The following is a 22,920-nucleotide window of genomic DNA, read 5'->3' as shown; positions in this document are numbered from 1 at the left end:
AAGTTCTTCCTCTCCCAAACAGTTGATCCATTGAGAAAACCCTACATAGAAATTCATTAATCACACCTCCACTCACTAATCTCCCATAAGAGGATTAGCTCCTCATGGATCTCATAAATACAATAAACTTGAATATAAGGATAAAAATAAATAATAAATAAATAGTAGAGTTAGAGAATTCTATTCGTATTTGATAGATGAAATGCAAAAAATCCACTAATGTTTGATCGCATTTACAAACCACGTGCTCTGAAGAAAACAAATAAAAATAAACCTAAAGCCTAAAGGAAAGAAAAAATGAAAACTAAAGTTACAAAGAAAACTTAAAGTATCAAAAGATGTCTTTAAACAAGTGCTAAATCAGCCCATTTATAGATTTAAGGTAGTTGCCATCATCAACCCTAGCCTAGCTAATGTTCTCGTGTTTAATTTCCATTGTGCAGATAAAAACACCCTTAATTCATAATTATTCTCGTACAGGGTCGGTGTCGTGACACCCTAGTGTCTGTGTCGCAACATCAAAGGCAATATGCTCAGGTTAAGGGTAACTTCAAGGGTGTGTCATGACATCCCTTGTCTGTGTCGCGACACCCAAGGCAGTATAGCAATTTTGGCATTCTGCTCCCTATGTTGTGACATCGAACTCCCTGTGTTGCAACACAATGACAAGTTTTGAGTTCTTATGCCTTTGAATGGTCTCTTGACACTTACTAAGTACGTTACCTCGCCTTTTGGCCTCATTCAACCCCTAAGATCAATAAAAGACTTAAAATGCACTCTTTATTGAATTTAAACTAAAGTAAGAAAACATAACTAAAACATACTAAAATTGCTCGTATTCAAGCTCCTCAAGTATGAAAACTAGTTTAATCTAGTACTTCGAGTTACGGTAGATCAGGATTCTTACAAAAAGTGTGCTTAAATTAAAATTAATTTGGGAACAAAACCATTGTGAGGGTTAAAAGCAAATCGAGAGAAATAAAAGCATAGAATGGGATAAAAGCAGTGTGAGTGAAAAAAAAGTGAAAAAAAGTGATTAAGTAAAAATCACAAATACTTAGACTTCATATTTGGAGAGAAAAAGAAGGTGAAAGAAAGGGATATACGGAGGTGAGCTAAAAATTACACTAGGGGTGCATAGGGAACAATATCATGTGCCAAACTACTTTCATGCTTGAACAGTTTTGATGCTCTCAATTCTTGAAATCCAAACCAACCTTTAGTCTCAGAACGTTACAAGTTGAAAAGTCCTATGTTACTTAGGTAACTCAGTTTATGGATAAAAGTCATGATGAGTATGCGAAACTTAGTTACTTACATTCTTCTAACATAAATGCTATAACTGTGTAATTTATTTTGATGGAATCGTATGCTTAATTATCTTTTTACTTGTTAACCTTGTAATTTAGTAAACTCTCTCATGTTTGAATTTAAGAACTATGAGTTTTTTTCATATCATGTTAGAGTTACAAGTTTTAGCAAGTATTCTTAGCTTCTATTTCCTAATTAACCATTTGTTTTAAGCATGTTCAAGGGATGTCTCTTTTTTTTGCATGTGAATGTTTTGTTTGTTTGAGGACAAGGAAGAAGTTAAGTGTGGGGAATTTGATTTGCCACAACTCATTGTGGCAAATTAAATTTTTTTTACCACTTAATGTGCTTGTATTCAAGTGGTTTTATATCTTTTAATTTTTTTTTAAACTTAGGTTTGAATTTAAGTTTAATAAATTGTGTTTTTAGTGTTGTTTTTATAACCTGTTAGGCTGATCCGGGCAAAGGAGAAACTAACATGTTGATTAAGCATGCAGGACAATATTTTTTCACTGCCCTAGATGTTGCAACATTCAAAGAGAATGTCGTAACAACAAAGCAAACATTAACACTTAGTTGAATTTTGAACACAACTCCAAGAGGTGAGCTGCTGAAACAATGTTACGACATTCATAAGCCAAAGTTGTGACATTAAACTTCGAGTCCAAAAGGGAGCATACTGCCATCGAAGTCATGACACCAAGAAACAATGTCATGACATCAGACCCATTCCTGAAGACCAAGTAAACTACCATCGAAGTCACGATATAGGGTGTCACAACACCGATTCGACAAGGGCAATTTGACTGCCAAAGATATTTTTGTTTGCACAATCAATATTAACTTGTTACATAGCTTGTAATGGACCTAATTTGGTAATCTAACACAAATACTATAAATATTAGATTTTAGCACTTGATTTGGGGAAAGCAAACTTGAGATTTATGTTCTTAATTTTAGTTTTTAGAATTAATTAGAGTTTTAGTTTGTTTTCAAGTTCTTTTAAATTGTTAAACAATCATTTTAACTTCAATATCAAGTTCATTTCTCTTTTCCTTTCATTATTTTTCTATTATTGTTCTCCTCTTTACCGAAGTCAAAGATCAGCATCAATCGAGGGTTCAACGGTTCAAGCTACAATTAATGATCTTTGACTTCTGAGCATTCTTTTCTCCCTTCTCTTTATCTTTACATCTATTTGCATGTTTAAAAATTTGGTAAGAGAGTTTGCTTCTAGAATGGCTCGAAACTAAAACCCTAGAAAGGTTGGTGATCTAAAGTGGGATTGATTAGCTTCCCTAGAAAGGTTGGCGATCTAAAGTGGGATTACCTTAGGTTAGGGGTTTCACATATAGTTACATGGGTTAGGTTAAGTGAATTAAACCCTAGAATTGATGACTTTAGGAAGTCACTTAGGTAGATGAGGCTGAAAGGATAGACTACTTGGCATCAACTTAATCTAACCCAATTTAATTTATCATGTCAAAAGATAAGTAAATTAAGTCAATCAATTAATCAAGTTATAGGCAAAAAGGTATTAATTAGACTTGTTTGTAGCTAATTAGTGAAAATCCTATATCTAAGTTAATCATGAACATGGAAATGAGTCACCTATCTGGCTACTTATATTAATTATAATTTTAGTGTTTAGTTTTTATTTTTATTCTGCAATCCAAAATCTTTATAATTCTGTTGTAATATAATCTAGACGCGAGTAGTATTTTAGTTAGTGTGTGATTTCTTCCTTATAATTTAGTTTAACCAGGCATTCCTTGGGTACGTTCCACAGAATACTTCTAAAGTGTTTCATTGTAAACACAAAACTATGTTACAATTTGACCTATACACTTGCAAACCTGTACACTTGCAAACACCACACTTTATTTATATTCAATTGCATTTTCCTAAGCCCTAATGGATGCATGTTGAGGTGTGGTCAACTACTTGTGTTAAGAACTGGCATTGGCCTTTTCTAATATTAATGCATACACAGTTGCTTGAAATTCGATGTACGCCACACTTCCATGGCAAGAAAACAACCCTTGATATTTATATAAAACACAACATCCACCATCATCTATGCATAAATCAGTGATCATAGTATACTTCATTTCTTCATTTACTACAACACCTTGATCATATTAAAAATGGCTCCAGCATAATCTAGTTGCCTTTGCATGTTTGTAATGACTTCATTTATCTTCATGCTTGGAAGTTTTCATGCAGATGCTTCAGTAACTTCCATCGCCATACTTATAAGATTCGACCAATAGGGGAAGGGAGACTATAAGAAAATACAAGACGCCATTGTTGCTTGGCATCCAATAACAAAGACCTTGTTTTCATATGGGTTAAGTTAGACATATATGAAAAAAAGATTGTTGTCTCTTCCGATAAGCCCTTCATTACCATAAGTGGCTTAAAGGAAAATAGTACCATAATTACTTAGAATGATGGTGGGGAGATATTTGAATCTCCTACCTTCACAGTGCTAGCTTAAGTTTTTGTTGGTCGATATCTCACAATTCAGTTATATATAACAATAACATGGATGATATGATAATTTATATGGAATAGATTGAAAATTTCAATAATTCAAGAAAAATTAAAATTAAAATATTTATATTTGGTCGTTTTGGGTTTGTTTTTTATAAATAGAATACATTGCAGTCCGGAGCTAAAGCAGTCGTTTTAAAGGTATTTGGAGATAGGCAACTTTCTTTAGATGCATAATTTTAGCTTATTAGGATACATTACCAGATGACAATGGAAGACATTATTACAGAAATTGTTACATTGAAGGAGCAATTAACTTTCATTTGTGGGAATGTTGCTTCCCTTTTTGAGATAATAAAATTTAGGGATATAAGTAATATTTAATGATTCTATCACTCGCCAATATTCATATAACAGCCTGTTTTTCAGTGGTGTCGAAAATAGTAGTTTTGGGACCACAAGATTAACGAGTAAGTCCGTAAATATTATTATTTAATATTTATGAGTCAAATATAGTATTATATCAAATTTCGATTTGATGATTTTTGTTAATTGGACAAATAGTTAAGTGCAAGTGGTTTTGGAAAATGAGGTATTGAGACCTCGTTTCAGTAAATCGAGCCCTTAAATATTTTTATTAAATATTTACGGAGTTACTATATAAGGGGTATTTAATTTTGGGCCTAAATTTTGATGTTTGCTAGGTTAATTACGGAAAAATGACTAAATTGTAAAAGATGCAAAAGTTACTCACTATTGATTTTTATTAATTAAATGGCTTAAATGGTTAAAGTGGAAGGATTAACATGGTAATTAGACCATAATAATTGTAATGGACAGTTGTGAATAAGATATAAACAAATTTTATGTTATTTTTTTATGTTAAAATATTAAATTAATAAAAATAATAAAAAGTAAAAAGATAACCAATTGTTGTCATCTTCTCCATTTGAGTTCTCCCTATCGAAATCCATTGTTTCTAAGTGTCCAAGGTTTGGTCTTACTTATACTCTTGCATGTGAGCCCATTTTCACCTATTTTTCATGAATTTTATGTTTTTGATATCGTTATAGCTTAATTTAGCTAACTCGGAGACCAATTCGTAAAATTGTTAAATGTTTAGAATTTTACCATGGATGAATTTTTAATTTTCTTGAAGTTTAATGATAGATTATTAAGTTTGATAGTTAAATAGGACTATTTTGTAAAGTATTTTTTGTTAATTTTAAATTTTAGGGACTAAGTTGTTAAAATTGCAAAATATCATGTAATTCTTGTGATAAAGTGGTAAAAGTGGGCTATTTAGGGACCATATAAAATTTAGCACAAGGGTTTTGGGGTTAATTTGTGATAATTGTGAGAATTTCGATTGTAGGGATTAAATTGAATAAAAGGTGAAAGTTTAGGGTAAATACGTAAAATGTCATTAAAGGCTTCCTTGCATGAATTTAAGTGTTTTAAGTTGTTTGAATTGGTTAATTGAATTAAATTATTATATTTAGATCAAGAAACGGACCAATCTGTTGATAAACGGGGGAAAGGAAAACTCATCGAGTAATTGTCGCCACGTGTCGTTAGCTATCGTATTTTGGTAAGTTCGTATTACAGTTATTATGTTGATAATGTTTTAACTTATTTCATATTTGATACAATGCAGTTCGAATGATGTTATGTTCTATTGGATGATTAATAAAATGAAAGAATAAAGTTGAGTATGAATGTTTCGAAGAAACAAAATAGCTCGTGTGAACTTAGTGAATAGCTAGGATGCAAATGACATGTCATTAGGGCATAGCAGGCTTTGGACCGGTGTATATTTAGTAGGCATTAATTTTCGGTGTATTATTTAGCAGGTACTATGTACCGGTGATGGATATCGTACTAATGGCTTGAGGTTCTGCATGTGTTGCGGATTCTCTGAAGCATGTGTAAGTAACATCGCATATCGGTTAATGTCCTTATGTTAGCTTGTATGAGCATCACCCTCCCGTGTATCTGAAGTTGATTTACTATATTATTTGATATGTTATGTTTTAATGATATGAATCATCCAAGTTTAATTATTTTGGGTAGTTGGAATGATGAGATACGATAAGGGAATTGTTAGTTTCATGGTAATTTACAATTTATATTTAAATTGATAAGTATGATATGTTTGATTTTACAGACTTACTAAGCTTTATGAAAGCTTACTTTATTTGGTTTTATTTCTTTGTAGATTGTTAGGCTTTTATTGTCAATTAGAACGTTGTTGGAGATCACACTATCCTGCAACTCATTCCGTAGTTATTCACTTATTTTGGCCCGGTTCTAAGTGGCATGTAAATCAGGTTTTAGATATGTAAATTATAAGCAATATGGACAAATGTTGTGCACTTTGAAGATTATGGTGTATGTGTTGATGTAAATCCTATTTGGTAAACTGGTTGGTTATGGTTTGTGATGGTGAATGCATGAATTGAAATCTAGAAGCATTTAAATGGTTGTTTTGGTATATTTAGGTTAATATGAAACTTGGAATGCTTTGAGCTTGATGAATGGTCAAATTGGTTGTGCTCGGTTATACATTTAGAATAAGATATATGAGCATTTAATGTTTTGGTTTATGGATGAACTTTGGTAATTGTTATCTAAAGTTTGAATGATGTTTGAATAAAGCTAATTTGTGGTACATGCTTTGATCGAATGGTTGTTGTATATATGTTTGAATAGTAGTGTCAATGAGAGCATATTGGTTAGGCACATAGGTTAATTGTGAATTGGTATATTTTAGCATGTTTAGGCACATTTTGAATAGGTTTTGATTGTTGGTTGTTACATAGCTTGGAGCCTAAGCATTTGAATGTGAAATGGCTTGATTTTGAAGGTAGTTTTGAGCATACACAGCCTGTGACACAGGCTTCCACATGGTCGTGTGCCTTACACGGTCATATGGTTCTTTAATTTTTTGTCCAATATTGTCCACACCGTCTAGAGAGTTACACGGATTGGCGACACTACCGTATGACCCTATATTTGAATTGTACACGGTTTGAGAACACAGGCGTGTGGAGTAGCCACACGGCCATGCTTGGGGCCACACGAGCTGGTCTCTTTCACAAGGCCTGGCCATACGATCGTATGATCCCTGTTTACAGTTTTTACTCAAAATTTTATAGAAGTTTCAATTTAATCCAAAATCGATCTCGGTTTGTTTTAAATGTTCTGTAATCTCGATTTAGGTCCCAAATTGATTGAAAAGCATTGAAATGGTTTTAAATGAATTTTTTGTTTGCTATTTAATAGGAATTATGGAAAATGTTCAAGGTTTGTTAGTGTAACACCTTATAGCTCAAATCAGCTGACTGAACTAGGTATAGGGTGTTACAATTCCTATATATTGCTGGCCTATTTAGCTAAACCATAAACTTACATCAGGATTTATTTTTTTACCTTTTTTAGAGGTATCATTTACATTCACTCTCAAAAAGAGATGCATCTATAACAGCCCAACAGAGGGAGTCTCTTTCGGAGGACACAAGTTTCACTTTCTTGGGTTACAAAATCATTGGTGTAAGGAGTGCTCTACTAGGAAGGCCATGGGATGCATATTTCAAGGTGATTTTTGCCCTATCCTACATGTCTAATGTGATAATGCCTGACAAAAAATAACACGAAGATCAACTTATTCTTTTATTACATGATTACTCAGGTTTTGGAACTAAATAAATGGTGTTTTGGTTTCTTGATTCACTATAGCAAAACAGGTTTTTAGTGCCGTTTTTTTGGCCTATAAGCGCCGCTAAAACTTTTTGCGGCGCTTTTAGAAGCGCCACAAAAAACGCCGCTAACATTTTGCGGCGTTTATGTAAAAAAATGCCGCTAATGAACATGCTTTTAGCGGTGTTTTTTGGGAAAACACCGCTAAAGGTCACGTTCTTTAGCGGCGCTTTTATCTCAAACGCCGCTAAAAATTAATGTTCTTTTACGGCGTTTTTTACCAAAAACGCCACTAATTTTAGTAGATTTATAATATCCTAATTCCATTCATATACAATCCTTCCTGCAAAATCAAATCCAACCAATAATAGCAAATCTAAATGATACTTCAAGCAACATCAAATCCAACCAATAACAGCAAATCTAAATGATACTTCAAAAATTCAACGAAAGATATATTTATAAATGAAATAACAAAAAATTCTTAAAATAATGTTAAAAGTTATATTTTTAAAACATTCTTACAATAAGGAAATAAACGTCTAAGATGGAGGCTTCTAGGACTGCTGAAACATCTACATCATATTCTGAAGCTGTAGCTGGAGTTCGTTGTATTTTCTATTTTTCTCTACTTCCCTCATTGCTGCCTCCTCTTTAAGTGATGCTGCCTCCGCTTTAAGTTGAGCAATTTGCTCACCTGTGCTCGCTTGCATCTGAGCCATCTGATCTTTTAACCTCTGAACTTCAGCTTGAGCTTGACTCCCCGAAAGCATGTATTGCTGCGAGCTATATCCAAAATATTGGGTTGAGTTAACACCAGATCCTTGAATTCGAACCCGACCATACCGTTCAGGACCTAAAAATTTAGTTATAATTATGTTATCAATGTCCTCAAGATTAACAGAACTATCACTCGAAGCAATCGGTTCATACTCTGCCTTTTTATCCTTTAGTTTCTCCTAATAAATCAATCAAAGAGTTAGAAACGAAATATATAATAAAAACAAATGCAACATAACTTAACATTATTTAAAACTACTAATGACAAATTAAACCATTATAATTAAACATTATAAATATTTAAAATAAATCAAATTTTATTAAGTAAATATACCATAATTTCTCCAGCTTCTGAAGTCATTGGAGATCCATCTTTTTTCCTATGTGTAATGTCAAAAAGCTGAAGGCGTCCAATTTTTTGACCGGACAAGAGTGCCTACAATATAGTAGTAAAAATATTATTTAATAAAAAGTAATTAATATTTGACACAATTAATAAATTCAAACTACATCGGCCTCAGCTACACAAGCAAACTTTTCGACCCTACTATATGCGTGAATTTTTTTTTTGCCTGCTGCTTGTTCCAACTCGCTCATGATCCTACATTATAAAATTATTATTACGTATATAGTAAATACTATAAACCGAAATAATTATAAGAGTTTGGAAGTACGTAATACCTCTCCTTTCTTTGAATTCTAGAATTTGACCGCATCTTCCCATTGGTACCTCAGCATCCCCGGTGAGACATTTCGCAATTTCTCTTCAAGGCTTATTCTTTCTTAAAATATTCTTTCTTTAAAGTGCTTTTATGGTCTCTCCATTTTTTTCCCAATGCCTTCTTGATATAAGTGTCTGAGACCTCCAAAGCAAATCTCTCCTAAAAAAACACAAGTTTAGAAAGTAAATATAAATGAAACTTAAACCAAAGTATTATAAATTACATTCATGTTTTGGTACCAAAATATTATCGAGAGCTTGATTTTTGTTACTATCAGGCATTTGATGCCATGATTCGTAGTTGGTAGGCAACATATTGGCATTTTGTGCTATAATGCCCAAATATCCTGCTATAAGTCGAGCTTTTGATCCAACAGGTTGACCAAGATTGTTTCTAGATACTTTGACACGCTCGACGGGAGTTAACTCGTATAAATCTTTAAGCAGCGTACGTCCTCGACCTCTATGCGTCCCACCACTTTCAGTTGAAAAATGGTATATTATAATATAAGAATTTGAAAAATAAATCAATAATAAAAGTCAACACGCATGTAAATTAAATTTAACATTACTTTGAATTTCTGCAGACTCGTCATGTGTTTCCAGAACATTCGAAGATCCAATGGCAGTCTGTTGTTCACTATTTGTTGCTTCCAAATTTGGGGAATTCTGAACAATACTTAGATTTCATAATCTTCTTCTAGGCATTTTTCCTACAATACACATAAAATAGTTGAAATTTTAGTAACTAATTACAATAATAATAGTACATATAAAATAGTTGAAATATTTAACGAGACTAAGATTTAAATTATAATATTACATATAATTAAAAAATTGTAAAATCTTACTACATCATTATTCGTAAATATCTTCATCCACATCATAGAGAACCCATTGATGTTGTGTACTAGTACTAGGGATATTTTCATCTAAGTTTTGTTCTGGAAAAGGCAAAGTTTCTGATCTTTCGACGGTGTCATCTCTACTTCCATTGCCCATGTCAAACAAGTCTCTAGGGGTGTTCCAGAGTACAACGTACCAACCCTCATCAGTTGGATCTTTCGAATAAAAAACTTGTTTCACTTCAGAAGAAAATACATACGGCTCGTCCATCAATAGTTGTCTAGTGTGAATCAAACGAGAGAAATTAACCATTGTAAAACCAAATTGATCTTTTTTAATTCCGCGAGCAATATTAACATCAGCCAAATCACATCGAAATAAGACAACTTTCCATTTTCCATAGTAATCCAACTCAATAATGTCAGTAAGAAGTTCGTAATACTCCACATTTCCCTCAACAGGATTACTGTTCCTAGCACTAGCATAACTTGTAATTGAAGAATTAACAACAATTCCACAATTTTGAGTTCTCCTCATTCTCTCGCGATATTTTATATGAAATCTAAATCCATTGATGAGAAAGGCACTATATCTTTTTACTACTCTATTTGGACCTTGGGAAAGCCATTTAACTTCGTCATTGATGTCCTTCCCACTCCAAACCTATTGAATCGAAAGTAAATTGAGTAATTATAAATGTATTATGTAAAAACATTATTATTTGATTAACTAAATTTCGTGATTATGTGTAACTTATTAACTTTAGTTACATACCGTTTGGCTTAACCATTCATGAAAAGATTCTGTGAATAACTTATTAATCTCTCGATGTTATAATCTTCGGGAGCGTGAACGAGATCTCAAGATTCTTTTGTACTCACTATGTTAAAAAAAAGTTTTAATTGGTTAGAAGATAAACAAATCAAAAAGATGAATATTTATCAAATTTTAGAACTTACTTACGTAATGGTTCAATTGAATCGTGGTGAAAAAGAACATATCGATGTGCTTGTATCCAAGATATATCATTTAATTCTGCAATTTCAACTTTGCCGATTGGTTCTACGTAACTTTGGAATAAATAAGTTTCGGCCAAGTTATGATCATTGAGCCCAGCATTTCTACTTGGACCATTCAATCGTGTTTCAACATCTTCTGAATATCTAGAATAGAAGGTCATACACTCCTCTACCATGTAGCCTTTAGCAATTGATCCTTCTGGATAACGCTTATTACGACAATAAAACTTTAATTTGCTTACGAACCTAAACACGATATACAACATTATCAAAAGTTGTAACTAAATTTATAGAGGTGAATGAATGAATCCTTTACAAATAAATTAGCACCTTTCTATAGGATACATCCACCAATAGAAAATTGGTCCATTAAGTATTGCTTCACAAGGGAGATGGATTAGCAAGTGTACCATAATAGTGAAGAAGGAAGGTGGAAAGATCTTCTCCAAATTGCATAAAGTCACAGCGGCTCGATCCTGTACTTTCTCAAGTTCTTCAACATCCAAAATTTTGCCACAAATAGCTTTCATTATATTGGATAGTTCAATTATACAGGACGTCACCTTTGTTGACATACAACACCGTAAAGCAACTGGGAGTAAATCTTGCATCAAGATGTGATAATCATGTGATTTTAATGAATATAGTCTTTGATCTTTAAGACTCACACATAGAGATATATTTGATGCATATGCATCTAGGACCTTTATATCCTTCAACACCATGTAGAACACTTCTTTCTCTTCCTTTGACATTGCAAAAATAGAATGTGGCAACTGATATTTCCCATGCGGAAGTACTTGGGGATAAAGATCACGTCGAATTCCCATGTCAACTAAATCAAGTCGACTCTGAAGATTGTCTTTTGATTTTCCATCGACATTCAAAATTGTCCCAATTATGTTCTGGCAAACATTCTTCTCAATATGTATGACATCAAGATTGTGGCGTAAAATGTTGTGCTCCCAATAAGGCAACTAAAAAAATACTCTTTTTTTTCCACAAGTCTACCTCATTAGGATCATCCTCTTCATCAGATTCATCCCTCGATCTTCTCTTTGTTTGCGTGTTATATGGTTGATTCATCTTCCCATAACTAAAATTGATATCTTTTAACATAAACAAGATTTCAGATCCAATGGTCTGCTCTGGAGCTCTTCTATACTCTTCAGTACCGTCAAATAAAGTCTTCTGAAATCTAAATTTATGATTTCCATCTAACCACCGACGATGCCCCATATAAGAGAACTTCTTCCCATTATACAACTACTTCGAACAAGTTTGCGCAACACAACAAGGACAAGCATAACGTCCTTTAGTACTCTGACCAGATAAATTGGCATAAGTAGGGAAATCATTAATTGTCCACAACAAAGCTGCACGTAAATTAAAGTTCTCCTTCCTCAATACATCATATGTCTCAACACCCGACCATAATTGTTTTAACTCTTCAATAAGTGGCTGCAAATAAATGTCAATATCATTTCCGAGACCTTTCTCTCTAGGGATAATCATAGATAATATAAAAGAAGATTGCTTCATGCAAATCCATGGAGGCAAATTGTAAGGAACAAGCACGACAGGCCAAGTACTGTACGAAGTACTCATGATTTTAAAAGGATTAAAGGCGTCAGTTGCTAGCCCAAGCCTCACATTCCGAGGATCACTTGCAAAGCTTGGAAATTTACTGTCAAATGATTTCCAAGCTAAAGAATCCGAAGGGTGCCTTAATAATCCATCATCAGTTCGTTGATCATTATGCCACCTCATAGAATCAGCTATCTTTAACGACATAAAAGCCTTTGAAGTCTTGGTATTAAGGGAAAATATTGCAAAATCTTGGCTGGCTTCTTTCTTAACTGTGCCCCACCTTTATCCGCATTCATATCTTCTGTATTCCTATTCATCCAATGAGAATTACTGTAAACATGACAAGACTATTGGTTTTTCTGATCACCCCAGTACAACATGCAGTCATTTGGGTAACTATGAATTTTATCGTACCCAAAGCCTAAATCTTTTATTAGTCTCTTCATATCTTGACAAGACTGAGGGATTTTTAGCAAACGGAAACATATCTCTCAGAAACTCTAGCAGCATTGTAAAAGAGTTTCCGGTCCACCCTCCCAGACATTGTAAGTGAAATAGACGAATGCAGAAGGACAACTTCAAATATTTTGATCCCTCGTAAAGTTCTTCGTTCATTTCATTAAGTAAATTGTAGAACTTCGTCGCTTCTTCATTTGACTCCTCATTAGGTGCACTTGTTCCCATTTCAGTAAAAACATTTCCACCAATATTACAATCATCGGTTACAATAAAGTCAGGTAGAAACGGTTGCTTACCATGACTGTGCATATTAAATGCATCCCACAACATACATTCCATGTCATCTTGTCCAACATACTGATGGTAAGCAATACCAGGATAAGTTGGATTAATCGTTGAAGAAGTTCCACTAAATGTACACTCTCCATGGAAAATCCATTTTTTATACCCCCGAATAAAACCATCAACAATTAGATGTTCGTAGACAACTTCACGAAAATGTCAATTGATATTGCCACACCTCTTACACGGGCAAAGAATCATATGCTCTTGGCTTGCATTTTGAAATGCAAAATTTAGAAAATTTTGAACTCCATTTCGATAGTCGTTGCTTACCCTTGATAAATTCATCCAACTCCTATTCATTTCGTTGTTCTTGAAGTCTAAAGTTGACAATAAATTACACGAGTAAGTTGTTTATTTATAAGTATAATTAAGTTATGTAAATTATGATATGATATGATATATATTTTTATGTATTATATATGTAAGTTATGTAAGTTATGTGAGTTATGTAACTTATGTGAGCTATGTGAGTTATGTAAGTGATGTGAGTTATGTAAGTTATGATATTATATATATAAGTTATTAAGTTATGTAAGTTGTGTATGTAACATCCAGATTTTCGGGTTTTTTGCGATTCTCGATATTTTGGTAAAGTTTTTAAAATTTGGTATTTGGTTGTGGAAGTCATAATTTGGGTAGGTAAATGGGCTTATGGAAGGCCCATTTGTTGGCCAAAACCCGGTGGAATTTTTGAATTTTGGACTTAAGAAGTTAAGGGCCTTGGATAGGTGGTCTTATTAAAATTTGTGGGTAAAATGTAACACAAAAGAGCCTCTGGTAAAGTGGCTAAGTGACGCCACTAGGGAGTTAAAAAGGTGGCGTGTAAGTGGTTGGGGGAAGACCTGGGTTCGATTCCCTGTGATGGAAAAGGTAATGTTATTTTTATGCTTGTGCATGCTAGAGTTTAAAGCTGGATGGAACTTTGTGGGAGAGAGTTTGAATCAGTCAAATGCATGGATTAATGAGGGATAAGGGGAGAGATTTTAGGGATTTGAGAGAAGGATAGAGCTTAGCCGAATTGAGAGGATTAGAGAAGGGATTTCGGCAGAGGGGTTTTAGTTAGGGATTTTCGGCATTAGGGTCTAGGTTGTGCCGTTTTCTCCTTTTGGTGTAGTCTTTTTCTCTCTTTTCTTTTCCAGCCGAATCTACCTTCCTCCCATTCATCTTTTCTTCCTTTTTTTTCTTTTCCAAAACCAGCCCACTACTCCCCTTCGTTCACCTATTGTTTTTTTTCTTACCACCACTACTGCCGAAAAAACCGCAAAAGCTGGAAGCTGTAGAGACTAGGTGGTGCCGATTCTTTGTTGACCAGCAACCCTCTTTCTCTTTTCATTTTTTAGTGGCCAATTCCCTTATCTTCTAGGCATAAACGGATTCAAGAAGAGAGACTGTGGTAAGTGCTCGAACTCTAAACGATTCCTATAGTAACTGTTGACAAAAGCCGAAACCCCTATAGTTTAGAAGATGGCCGAATATGGGTATAGGCTCTATTGGGTTTTTCTTTTAATCTTTTTATGGTTTGTTTAGTGGAGGAGCAGCAAGTCGTAGAGTCGACTTGGATTAGTTTGGATCATTGGAGTGGCTAGAGCTAGTCATCAATTTCGGCAAAGGTAAGGTTCTTAAGGCCATTATGGAGGGTGGTCGAATGTGTAAGTGTTGATATTAGATGGTTCTCGTTTTGGTTCAATTATAGTGAGCTGATCTATTAACGGTTGATTATAGGAGAAATCGTGTAGGATATCTCGTCGAGGAATATCGCAAAACAGGTGTGTAACGAACCCTTTTTCATAGCTTAAAACGATAAATGCCGAAATTCTGGCATTTCGAGGACTTGTGAGCAAGCGAACGCTCATTGGTTAGTTAGATTTGCTAAGTTAATGATCGGGATCGTTGGAACAGGTAAGAGCACGATTTTTGGCATTACGGTAAGTTGGGCCTCGAGGGGCTGAAGTTGGGCTCAATGGGCTTTCGGGCCCATTTGGGTAAAATTGGTAGAAAATGAGAACCTGTTAAATTGTGCATTAAGACTGGTAACAACATTATGGAATATAGGCTAAATGGGCCTAGATGACAAAATCGGCTAAGTAGGGCCCATTAGGGGTTTTTGGCCCAATAACTCGGTTGCGCTAAAAATGGGTCAGAATCGCTGTTTAGGACATATGAATTGTTAGTAACTGTTAATGAACATGGAAAACCCTAATATTTGGTGAAATTATGAAATTACCTTTATAATATGAAAATGACTGTTTTGCCCCCCAGGTAAAAATAACCATTATACCCCTAGGGTTTAATTATAAATTTGATACGTGGGATATGATATACATGATTGATATGATATGCACATGATATGTATGATATGCACATGATATGTATGAAATGCACATGATGTATTCATAAATGCATTGGGTTGGGTTTTTATATGGATGGAGGAAGTGCAAAAGGGCTTAGGCCCTAGTTTATTGAAAAGGGCTTATGCCCCAGTTTACCGAAAAAGGCTTATGCCCCAGTTATTGAAAAGGGCTTACGCCCCAGATTACCGAAAGGGCTTTTGCCCCAGTTTACCGAAAAAGGCTTATGCCCCAGTTATTGAAAAGGGCTTACGCCCCAGATTACCGAAAGGGCTTTTGCCCCAGTTATTAAATGAGGCTAGGCCTCTAGTTATATGATAAAGCAGCTATGCTGCCAGTGGTGTGTTGGTTGGGTGGGCTGAGTCATTTCCCACATGGTGTGTTGGTTGGTACGGGTGGAGAGTAGCGGATGGTGGGTCGAGTAGTCTCCCCAAATGGGTTTGCATTCATTCTTTCATTGACATTACTCGTGATAATGAAATGGGCCTACGGGCCATACCGTTTACAGTAAAGGCTTCGGCCCAGTGTTATGAAATATGAAATATGATAAGGCTTCGGCCCAATATATGTTGAGATTGGATTTGGGCTTAGGCCCAGCAGGCTGATATTGCTTTGGGCTCTGAAAGGGGCTTGTTACACATTGAGTTTCCAAACTCACCCCCTTTCCTTAACCTTGTAGGTGAGCCTTGATTTGGGGACTTGGAGCCGGAGGGGATTCAGAGTGGCCACAGTGATTGCTTTTGGGCTTTGAAACAAGTGACTGGTTTTCTTTAAGTTATCTTATTTACTATTTTATTTTCTTTGGGTTGTAATAAGGCCATTCTAACTTTATTTTCTTTTCTTTTCTGGGATTATTTTATTTTTAATAACCTTAATCTGTTTGGTAATAAATGGGCTAGACTTAGGACATGTTTTCAAAATGATAATTGTTTTCAAAATAACACCACGCCACGATTATCCGGTTTATCAAAGATTTCAACTTAAATAAATTTCAAATCGATATAACCAAGTGTGGCAATGGTTGTGGGCATGTCTAGGATTGGATCTATTCGAAGAGCTTGGTACTTAAGCAGCCTTCATGGCTCACCTCCTCTGTTACAGATTCCTACCTGGTGCCCAGCTTCCATTCACTTTGTTGGCTTAACAAAAGTCATTTTTTTAAAACACTAAAACGAAACATGAATTTTTCAATGTGGCGTGTCAGATTCGGCCATAACGTCTGGGCCGGGTTTGGGGTGTTACAGTGTGAGTTATGTAAGTTATGATATGATATATATTTATGTATTATGTAAGTTATGTAAATTATGTAAGTTATGAAATTTAAACTTTAACCTATATATATTAAATTAAATTTATTTAAATTATGTAAGTTATGTAAGTTATGAAATTTAAATATATATTTCTGTTTTGGTTATAATATGTTTAGAATTTATATATATTCTTATGAATTAAATTTATTTTTTTTACACAAATAATAACACTTCTTTTATTTTATTTTAATTTTTTTAATACTTAAACTATCATTTCATTATATATTTTAATCCATACGATTAAAAAAATTAGCACGTGAAGCTATTAAAATGAATCACATCACTTACTTTTTATTTTTTATATTATGTAAATTATATTAATTAAAGATATATAACATATAAATAATTTAAATAAATGTATATTTATTTTTTTAAAATTTCAAAATATATAAATCTTAATTTTGGAAAAGTCAAAATAGTATATAAAAACTTCAAATATTTATAAAAATAGAAAAAAAAATAGTTAAATTTTTTAAAAAAATTGAAAAATATTTAACTTTGGAAAATTGAAAAACGAATTCTAGAAAAATTGAAATATTTTTTAAAAAATTGCAAAAAAAAATATAATTTCATTAGAAGAATTTGATTTTTTAAAAAAACATATTAAAATTCAAAATAAAATTTGTGCAACGATGATCAACGCCGGCCAAAGTCGATGGTATTTTAAAAAATATCTTAACGTTTTAAAATTAATAATAAAAGTACAGGATCTTTACATGTGTTTGGAAAAAGTTTTATTATAATCAGTCACTATAATAATATTTTAAGATGAACTAAATGAAACCCAACCTATGAGTCAATGAAAACTTTATATATTATGATAATGTACATTCAGAAAACCTAATTTTAATTAAATGTTGCTATTGATAAAATTGAAATATTTGGAATAATTGCAGGAGGAGGTGAAACTTAATTTTATAATATAAAATGAAATTAAATGAAATAACTATAATATAAAATGTCCCCTACAATAAGAGATAAAACATTGGATAAATAGTTCTATTCAAAAAAAAACATTGTATAAACAGTGTTTTATAATATAACGGTAATTTTAGATACAAATATAATATTAATTTTAGTTACAAATATTATGACATAGTATTTTGTAAGGTAAAATAAGCATTTTGCATGCAACTTGACTAAGAAATTAGTAGCAACTTGCAAAATAAAACTCTAAACAGATTTAACTACGATCGTTTGGTCCAAACAGATTAAACTCCAAACAGTAAATATATAAATCTAATCAATATAATATAGAAAAAATAAAAGCCTGAGATCATGTGTTTCAGCAATCAACTTCCTTACAAGTTCTTTCAATAGATAGTGCAGCTAAAGATCAAAGCACATGGTATTCAACAGTTAAAATTCAGTAGTCATATAGGAATTTCACTTTGAGCAAACTTAGAAAAGAATCAATAGACTTGTTGGCACAAAAATGAATTCTTTTTTCTATATGTTATTTCTGAATTTATGAACTGTGAATTTTAACTATACATACAATAGAGAGACATCAAATAAAGATTTAGCAAATTAAATATACATTGGATGGTAGAAATTGTAAATTGGATTGTAGAGTCGATTCCAGCAAATTAAATTACAGCTGCAAACAATGAACAGCCATGAAATTAAAAAATAATCCAAGGATAAACAAGAATTAAATAAGAATTAAAAACATGATCCATTAACGAATTTTCCAAAGCAAAAAGCTATAAATTATTTAATTTAAGGATAAAAACTAAATTTATATAATTGTTTATGTATTATGAAATACATAAATAAATTAATGAATGCTTTGGATAATTTCTTTGTTCTGCTTGTTTGGTTACTGTAATATTACTGAGTTGCTGCCAATTTCAAACTCATAAATAGATTTTGCATTAATTATTTAATGTGGATCATAAAGTATGTTTTTCTACTGTATTTATTGTTAGGAACATAAAAGTACAAACATCTTTCAACTTCAACAAGACTGTGATGTCACTATTTAATGACAATAGGGGTTTTCATTTTGGTAGAAATGAAGTCTTGTAACCTAACAAAGGTTATCGTATAAATTGTCAAAACTAAATGCATACTTCATACATAAATTGGTCAAGATTCAATATGATTAATATTTGAAAGTCACAAGGAACATGAATCTCAAAATCACAAATACTTATAGGTTTTTCAAGTTCAAGACTGAATAGGCATCCAACAAATCCATGATAGAGAACTAAACATCAATGTTGGACAAAAATCATCTTGGCGTAACATACGCATATTCAAGATGTAAATCAGCTTCGAACTAAAAGGGTAAAGCGACATTGACAACCATTAAATTTGCCGAAATGAACTTCCAACAATGAACCCCATATCTACTTCATTGATACTCATGTTATGTTATTTAGGCAATTCACTTTTCTAAGAGTGTCCTTGTCTATCTATGGTCAACACATGGTCAAACATGATTATGAGCATGTGATCTTTGAAATATTTATATATATACATATCCTACACTTACCATGAGCTAAGGTAGCATAGCTCCAATAAACATCAAACTTTACTTTCCCAAAGGAATCGGAAGGATAACTGGAATTCTATATTTATACAAAGGCAAAGAAAGATAATAAAAAATTCCCACAATTTCATTGAGATTCACTTTACTTCAGTACCATCCATTAACAAAAATACTAAAACACTCAAAATCCCAAAAAAATCTCTAAATTCATTCAATTCCAAATATATATACACAACAAAACTAGCTAACTCCAGACCTGTTAGATACCATCTATTACAAATAAATACATGAACCAATCTAGCTAAGCTTTGATCAAATTCGAATTATTTTCAATCAATTCATCAAAGAATGCGCACTACTATTCAACTCATGAATTCGTAGCCATTAAACTATTTGCCTCCACCAATTCAAACACTCACCTAATATATAAAAAAAAATCTACTCTTCAAAGCAAATGTAAAATCAAAATTCCTCTATTTTCTATCATTCCAACTTCTACCATTCAAAACCAAATACAAATTTACCTTTTCATACAATATTAATTTATTCAAATTGTCAAGCAGTCAATATAAAATTGATAGAACCCAATAAAACCACACAAAAAATCGAAGCTTACCGTCGTCCAACAGTAATGGAATTTTATCTGGGTATTTTACCCTAATTCTTGCAGCCTCAGCGAGCCTTTCCTCTGTAACAAAAACAATAACAAATTAAAAAAGCCAACCAAAAAATAGCTAAATCAATAACAAAAACTAATACTAATACACAAATATCAGTAAATACCCTAATTCTTACCTTGAACTATTTTCTTCAACCCCAAAGCCGACTTCTGAAACCCTTGCCTTTCTTAATCCAATTTTCTATAGATGGGAAATCAATGGCCAGTAGGAAGGGTGAATTTTAGGGATTTAAAATTGGGGAAAAAGGGGTTATTCTAGGATGTCGAATTGGGGAAAAAGACCCGATAATACTTTAGGGATTTGGGACTAAAGAAAAGAGGGGAAATGAACTGGGGAGAATGGGGAAAATGTTAAGTGTTATCGTGTGGGTAAAAAAGAAGACAGCAAAACGACGCTGTTTTGCCCAAAATAATTTAACATTTGCGGCATTTTTATAATAGCGCCGCTAAAAGGGTAACCTATTGCGGCGTTTTACCAAAACGCCACTAATAAACCAATAAAACGTCAATGTTTTGATTTAAACAAAATAATCTTTAGAGGGCGTTTATACCCTAGCGCCGCTAAATCCTAACCTATTGCGGCACTTCACAAAAAGTGCAACTAAGGAATCCTATAAAACGGCGCCCTTTAGTTTAAAACATGATGATCTTTTGCGGCGTTTTTAAAAAACGCTCTATTGCATACCTTTTACGGCATTTATAGAAAAAATGTTGTTAATACCTTTAAAAATTAAATTTATTTAATGTATAAATTATAAACAATATAAATTAAAAAACAATCAATTATATACCCAAAAAAACTTTAAAATTATTTTAAATAATAGTACTTTAATTTTTTTTAATTTAAATAAATAATTTTTTAAAATTTAACTAATATTTAAAAGAATTAGATAAAATTTGAAATCTTGAAAATTATTGAAAATTTGAAATACTTAAAATTTAAAATTATTTAATATATAAATTAAAAAATTAGTCATATACCAAAAAAAAACTTTAAAATTATTTTAAATAATAGTATTTCAAATTTTAATTAAATTTTTTAACACTAATTATCCTAAACCCCTTAATGCCTTAACCCCTAAACCCCTAACCCCTAACCCATGCCCCCTTAACCCCTAAACTCCTAACCCATGCCCCTTAAACCCCTAACCCCTAACCCCTAAACCCTTAACTCTTAACCCCTAAACCTCAACCCTTGAACCATAAACCATAATCCCTAAATCCATAATCCATAAACCTTAAAATATTAACTCATAAAATATAAACCCCTAAACCTTAAACCCTAAACCCATAATCCCTAAACCCATAATCCATAAACCTTAAAATATTAACTCATCATAAACTATAAACCCTAAACCATATACCCTAAATCATAAACCTTAAACTATAATGATAATTAATTTAATAATATTTTAATCAGTCATATACCCAAAAAGCTTTAAAATTATTTTAAATAATAGTATTTTAATTTTTTTCATTTTTAACATATATTTTTATATGTTTTTATTTTCAAATTTTTTCTACGTGTCATTATTTTTTTTGAAGAATTTAAATATTCAATTAAAAATAAATTACATTTTAATTAATATAAATAAACCATTAAAATAATAAATAGACAGATAAAATGTTTTTTGCGGCATTTTTTGAAAAAGCGCCGCTAATGCCACTAAGGCTAAAAAAAAGACGGCATGTTGATGAATTATTTTGCGGCATTTTTTAAAAAATGCCAAAATGCTAGACCTATAGCGGCGTTTTTCAAAAAGCGCCGCTAATGCTCGATATATAGCGGCGTTTTTAAAAAAGCGCCGCTAAATCTCGATCTATAGCGCCATTTCTTGAAAAGTGCCGCTAATGCCTCGAAGGCTCAAAAAAGAAGACAGCTTGTTGATAAATTATTTTGCGGCGTTTTTTAAAAAATGCCACTAATGCTCGACCTATAGCGTTGTTTTCAAAAAGCGCCACTAATGCAAATCTATAGCGACTTTTTTAAAAAACACCACTAATGTTCGATCTATAGAGGCGTTTTTTGTACAAACGCCGCGAAAAACCTATTTTGCTGTAATTCAATAGCACGGTGTTTTGCAAAGAATATTAATGTTATGAACCTAGAGCGAATGCAAGAAAAAGGGTTGAACGGTAGAAAAAGCTAACAGCCAAACAGGCAGAGATTTTCATGACAAAGAACATGATGGGTGGAAGGAGTTGAATTAGGTCTACGCCTACCCATTTTAAGAAAGCTTCTACTGCCATTTCTAACAATCCAACTACACATGCTTGATCATGAACAACATCAAATTTAAATGTTAGCTGATATAGTGATGTCGATTACTAATGTTGTTGCGCATATGTTTTTCTACCTTATTATTTGTTTTTTCTTTTCCTTTTTTTGTAACTATAACATATATATTTGTAATTACTTCAAAAAAAAAACTGAATTTCCTGATTTGTGGGGATGATTTAAAACATTAATAAAGTAGTACAAGATATTTTTGAAAAATATGCATTACATTTTATCTGATATGATTTTGAGGTTAATTTGAATATGTGATGTAAGGTTTAGATAAAAATTAATTTATCATAAAAAAACTGATATGCAAATTAAATTCATTTACGGCATCAAATTAAAAAGGAGAAAATGGTTAGACCTACTAACTGTGGAACAATATTTGTTATTGTTTACCTATCACTGCATGGATTTTTGGCTTAGAAACTGGTATGCTATTGGATGTTGAATTTCAAGTCTTTTACTCAATTATTTTATGTGATATTGCCGAAATTTAGTTTATAAACTCATATGCGAAATTTCACTTGTCGATAATT

At 32.5% G+C, this 22,920-nt stretch overlaps 1 pseudogene; it reads left to right on the top strand.

The window, feature by feature from the left end:
* Positions 1 to 3,497: 3,497 nt before the first annotated feature.
* On the top strand, positions 3,498 to 22,378 carry LOC121230543 (putative pectinesterase 11; annotated as a pseudogene).
* Positions 22,379 to 22,920: the final 542 nt, after the last annotated feature.

Source organism: Gossypium hirsutum, chromosome A06 (assembly GCF_007990345.1).
Source record: "Gossypium hirsutum isolate 1008001.06 chromosome A06, Gossypium_hirsutum_v2.1, whole genome shotgun sequence".
Classification (NCBI taxonomy): domain Eukaryota; kingdom Viridiplantae; phylum Streptophyta; class Magnoliopsida; order Malvales; family Malvaceae; genus Gossypium; species Gossypium hirsutum.
Note: the sequence above shows the minus strand (reverse complement) of the source record. Positions and strands in the feature narration are given on the sequence as shown.